Here is a 5471-nt window from a genome sequence, read left to right as displayed (position 1 = left end):
TACAGTATGAACACAAGAAGACCTCCAGCTTTTGCCTAAAACCGACATCCCAAAAGAAGTTCCACTCTGGGTCTACACCAGGGTATTTTGTTAAGGTATCCCATTCTGTTATCCCAAAAGGACTATTCTTGGAATATCCTGTCAGGGCAATTGCCACAGACTTCTGAATTGACACTGGGACCAGAGGACACTTAGTGGGGCTCAGTACTACTTGCATACAATTGTAAGTCACTTTTTTGACATGAGTGTCGATAAGTGCAGTGCTTTGTTGCAGTTTAACGAGGGTCAGTGAGAGTTGTGAACTGTTTTGAGTCTTATAGATGTGTATGTAATGTAGACAGTCAATGTAGTGTTCTTGTGTGTGTCTACTGTATTATAATGTCTTGATGGTATGAGTTGTTAGTATAAAATTGGTTGAAAGTCATTAAAACTAGTGTAACGTAAGCTAGATGTGAATACTAGAAGTCTGATAACATGTATTTTAAAAATAACAAACTATTGCAACTTGATAATCTGGAAAATTTAAATAGAATTACACCAATATAGTAACAATAACTTGTATATTTAGTTAACAAACTAATAATCTGTATATATATTTCACAACTCATATTCTAAAATTATATGGAATTTTGTATTTTGAATAAGTTATAAGATTAGCTGTGAATATGTCATGTGACTGTAATGTTACCAGGAGTGTCTGAAGTGGAGTAGAATTATTTGTTTTCTAAAACAGTTAGCAGGTAGCCTCTAGTCAGTTGAACAGACTGTATGTATAGCATGGCTGACTTTGTGTCATATACAGTGAATATTTAATAATAAAAGATAATGGTAGGTTTCTTTACTATATCATTTGTGAGTTTCAGCTGTCCTTTAACTTGCTGTTGTTTTGTATGCAACATTCATTCAAGTAAATCATTTAATATATTATATATATTATATATATATAATATAGTATATATTATGTATATATATGTAATATATACTGTAATATATGTATTATATAGTATATATTATGTATATATATATGTAATATATACTATATGTTAGTTATATTTATAAAGTACTTTCTGTTTTCAAACTCAGGATTTCAACATATAGTATTACGGAGGTTGTTCCAAATAACTTTGCAAATAAGCGAAATATCTAAAAAGTTACACACAATTAATGGAACCAGAATGGTTAAATGTTTACAAAACAGTAATTGGTAGCTATAATTTTAATTTTAAGTGTTGAAAATTGGAAAAGATGTTGATCTATATATTTTTATATATTTATATTTCTTTTTAATGGCTGCCTGTTAAAAATAAATGAATTTAGTTGTATTCACAAAAAATAGATATAAAAACTCAAAAAATAAAATATATTAGTTTACATTAAAATTGTAAACTTCATGTATTCTTATGAAATAATGTAAATTGAAGATATTCTTTCCTCCTTTCTATACAATTTTATTCACTTGACCAAATTTGAATGTTTTTGCATTTATTTTTTAGAATCGATTAAGCGCTTTGAGCCTAAGGCAACAGACAAAGAAACTGGATTATTTATAGCCTCTTGCCTAAAGTATGCACCTTATCGTTTGAATGGAGGTAAACGGAAATCTGACAACCACGAAATAGACGATGAAGTCACGAAAGTGATAAAGAAAAAAATCAAGATGAATTCGTAGTAGACGATAACGTTGAGTCAAGTGAAAGCGGAAGTAGTTTCGAAAAAGAAAAAGAAATTATCTCCTTTGTAAAAAACTTTAACATATACATTTTAGTAAACTTTTTAAAGTGTTATGTTTCAACGTTGTTTTTTTGACGTTGAATCGATGTAGATATTAGAGCGTCAATTTCTTGTTTTCAAATCAACGCTTAAATCAATGTTTATAAATCAACATCAGTTCAATGTTAATTTATTGACGTTGAATCAATGTTGATATTTCAACGTCGATTTCTTGTTTCCAAATCAACGTTTGTAAATCAACGTCAGTACAACGTTAATTTAATGACGTTGAATCAATGTTGATATTTCAACGTCAATATTTTGTTTCCATTTCAACGCTAAAATCAACGTCAATAAATCAACGCGTTATCGACGTTGAATCAACGTTGAAATGCTTGCTGGGTATAACTATAACAAATGTAATCAACTATAACTTCAACAGTTTAATATATCAGATTACATTAACAACTTGTGACATTTTTTAACAGATCAAACCTTAGGTTTTTGTTGTGTACATTTGGCAATTATGACAGTTCCATAAAACATCTTCCTTTTCATATGCACACTGGAATTTTTTGACATTCACGATGAACCATTTTTTAAGCCATTTGTCTGCAAAAGCAAATCCATTAGTTGTTATAAATAAAAAGTTATAAATGGAACAATTGATTCTAATTATAACTTTATATGAATACTAACAAAAATTATAGTGAAACAATGATTTATAACATTACCATGCAAAGCTATTACGGTCACCCTACCCCTACTAAAGTGAGAGAAAATAAAATAAATTATTTATCAATCGATTTTATATCAAAGTTTTCTTCTCCAAGCTAGACTTACATCGCAACAACTAAGGAGCCTCGCCAACTCCAAGTTTAACATCATGATTAAAACTATTTAAAAAATTAGGACATACCTATTAAAAATGAGTTCCTCTTCAAGGATCCAAAACATGCGACAAGAACAATGTAGAGGAATATGGAAACTCTTTGCAACACATCTCATAAACACAGAAGGGGTAATGGCAGTTGGGAAGACATCTAACCGGTTGTTTAGTATACAGTTAAGATGAACCCTCATTTTACTTTGCTCAAACATAAGAGTACTTGGTGGTATCTTGTTTGCTTCAAGTACCTGTCGAGCCCACGCAATAGCAGAGACCACAATCTACACCATTTGTTTGCTGTTGAATTGGTAGAACTTTAATAACAGTTTTTTTTTGTGGACAATGTAAGATAGAGCATATTTGCCTTTTTGTCTCAATACTTACTGAACCCTGAAAAAGACTGTCAAAAATATATATCTCCCCAGGCTTGCAATCATGTGGTAACGCAAACCCAATGTAGATTGCCATCATGAAGAATTTGTACAAATGGATTGCTTGGACATATATCAAAACATAACTTTTCCTTTAATAGAATCTTGCAGACCAATATTAATGTTAAACTGAATTGACATCATTTGTTGAAAAAAGTGAATGACATCATTAAGCATTTTCCCTTTTCCTATGTCATTCCTTTCTTAATCTCTAATCAATGAGCATTTTAGATCACTAATAGAGTGCAAATCTCTTATAAGTTGGAAATTATCTTTAACTATGTTGGCTTCATCAAACTCTTGACAAATATCCAATAATACAATTTTTTCTTGACATACACTACTTTCAATTTTTATCAACTCATTGGGTACTGTAAACATTTCACAATTTTCATCAAGTACGTGATTAGTTAAAATTTCAGTCAATTACAAGATTCATTTTTTTCTTTGAAGATGACGTCAATATTTGAAGCTGCCTTGAACATGTCATATTTTATGCCAACTCTTTTTGGCATTTTTCTTTTGTGTTGAACAGGAAAATTAACAAGATGTGGTAAATTTGTATCTGACTTGATCCAGGTTTCTGGTTTTTTATCTGGAAGCAGAATAACACCTTGCTCTTTTTTAAGAGTTTCTTCAAAGCTTGTTTTAAATTTATAAAGCTCATCAAACAAATTGTCTGTTGCTATATGAGAGTCACATAAATGTATCACATTTATTATTGCATTTAGAAGCTCATGACATGCTGCTGGTGTGTGTCTTACCTGTGGGAGACTATGGGGTATATTTTGATCAATATTTGAGACTTTCCTACTTATAGAACAAATACTGTGTATTGCTTGATTATGCTCAGGTGGCACAAATTCATGCAGTTGTTTGACATCTTCAAGACTATTCATTTTTAATGATTTATTGTTTGAAGCCAAATCTAAAAAAATATTTTCATCTGGCAATGCGTCAAGCACAAAATATGCTGAATCTCTATAAAGGAACCAAAATCAGACCACGAAAGATTTTCTTTAATAAAAATAGCAAAAAAATGCTTGCACGGATATGCACTATATAACCAAGCTGAACATGAACAACTTGGCAAATTTTTTGAATCACCAAGATAGCATCGGTAAGTTTCTCTACTATTACTCTGAAATGAAGCAACACTGTATAATCCGTCTGTTATTGTGCTAACTCTGACTAAATCCATGCTTGTTACTTTGTCTATCATTTTCATAAAATGTTTTACTAAAGGTTGTGGACGATTTGTCAAATATGCTGGAATGTTATCCTTATATTTTCTGTAAGATGAATGCGCTCTCCTATTTTTATCAACATAGCTAAAAGAAAAGAAATTGTCTAGTTAGCCCAGATTTAATCAATTTAGTTTAACAATACAATAATGGTAACAACAATATTATTTTTGAAAGTTTGAAATAGACATAAAATTACTGCTATTTATTTTTGTAATCAGCAGTACTTTTATATAAGTGGCTGTAGCATAATTAACATAAAATAACTAACTTTTCGTAATTGTGACGAAGAAATTCCTCTATACAAATACTAAGCATAGCTGTCAGAGAAGAATTTTTTCTTTTCTCCAAAAAACTATATTTTAAAGATTGGTTTTGTCGTTCAGTGCCATTGTTAGTATTAATATTTCGCAATAAACATTGTTGTCGAAAAGCAAATACCCATCTCTGAAACAGAAGATTAACACTACAAGCAAAGGGAACATGACTGCAATAAAATGAAGAACAATTATTAATAAAAGAATTATTATGAAATAATATATATTTGAAAATATAGTAAATAAATAATTATTGTTAATGACTCTTGCTAAAGGATGGATAAAAACCAAAATGTTTTTATTTTTTGTAACATATATACTAACATCTGGGTTACATAACCAAGTACTATGTAAATACTCTGCTAGTTTTGGGTTACTTTTCCACTCTTCTGAATCTTTTAACGCGTCAACAGCATTTTGGCAAATTTCCTCTGAAGTTGCATGAGCAATGTTATGCAGTTTTAACTTAACTGTATCTTTAACAGCACAACATCCATTAGCAGTTTTAGAAAGCCACCTCTCCCAAGCTTGCTCTTAATGAAAGTCACAAATTAAAACATTACGCCCTAATGAAAAACAGCTGGACTTTGTTTATACAATGATTAAGTTAACATAAAAAAAAATTAAAAAAACAAGATTATAAAGCAACTCTTCACCTGGAAACAGATTCCAATGACTTTATTTCTTCATTTGAGTAATCAGTTAAACAAAACTCTGGTTGAAAAGTAGGGTTCCATTTTTTAATGCACAATAACGCTTCTGTGATAGCAGATGTGGTTTCATTTTCACACACAAAAATAGCAACAACCTGATAATGAATGTTTGTTTTTACAACCAGAAAAAAAAGGCGGTAGAGCATACCTAGTTGTTCGGTATGTTG

At 30.3% G+C, this 5471-nt stretch overlaps 1 long non-coding RNA gene across 1 annotated transcript; it reads left to right on the top strand.

The window, feature by feature from the left end:
- Window positions 1-1069: 1069 nt before the first annotated feature.
- On the top strand, window positions 1070-1772 carry LOC136090251 (uncharacterized). Its single transcript, XR_010643292.1, has 2 exons — window positions 1070-1204; window positions 1494-1772. It is a non-coding gene; the product is annotated as an uncharacterized LOC136090251 (long non-coding RNA).
- The last annotated feature ends 3699 nt before the right edge of the window (window positions 1773-5471 follow it).

The sequence above is a fragment of the Hydra vulgaris genome, chromosome 13 (genome assembly GCF_038396675.1).
Source record: "Hydra vulgaris chromosome 13, alternate assembly HydraT2T_AEP".
In the NCBI taxonomy this organism is placed as follows: domain Eukaryota; kingdom Metazoa; phylum Cnidaria; class Hydrozoa; order Anthoathecata; family Hydridae; genus Hydra; species Hydra vulgaris.
The sequence above is the reverse complement of the archived record's forward strand: the minus strand, read 5'-3'. Positions and strand labels throughout refer to the sequence as shown.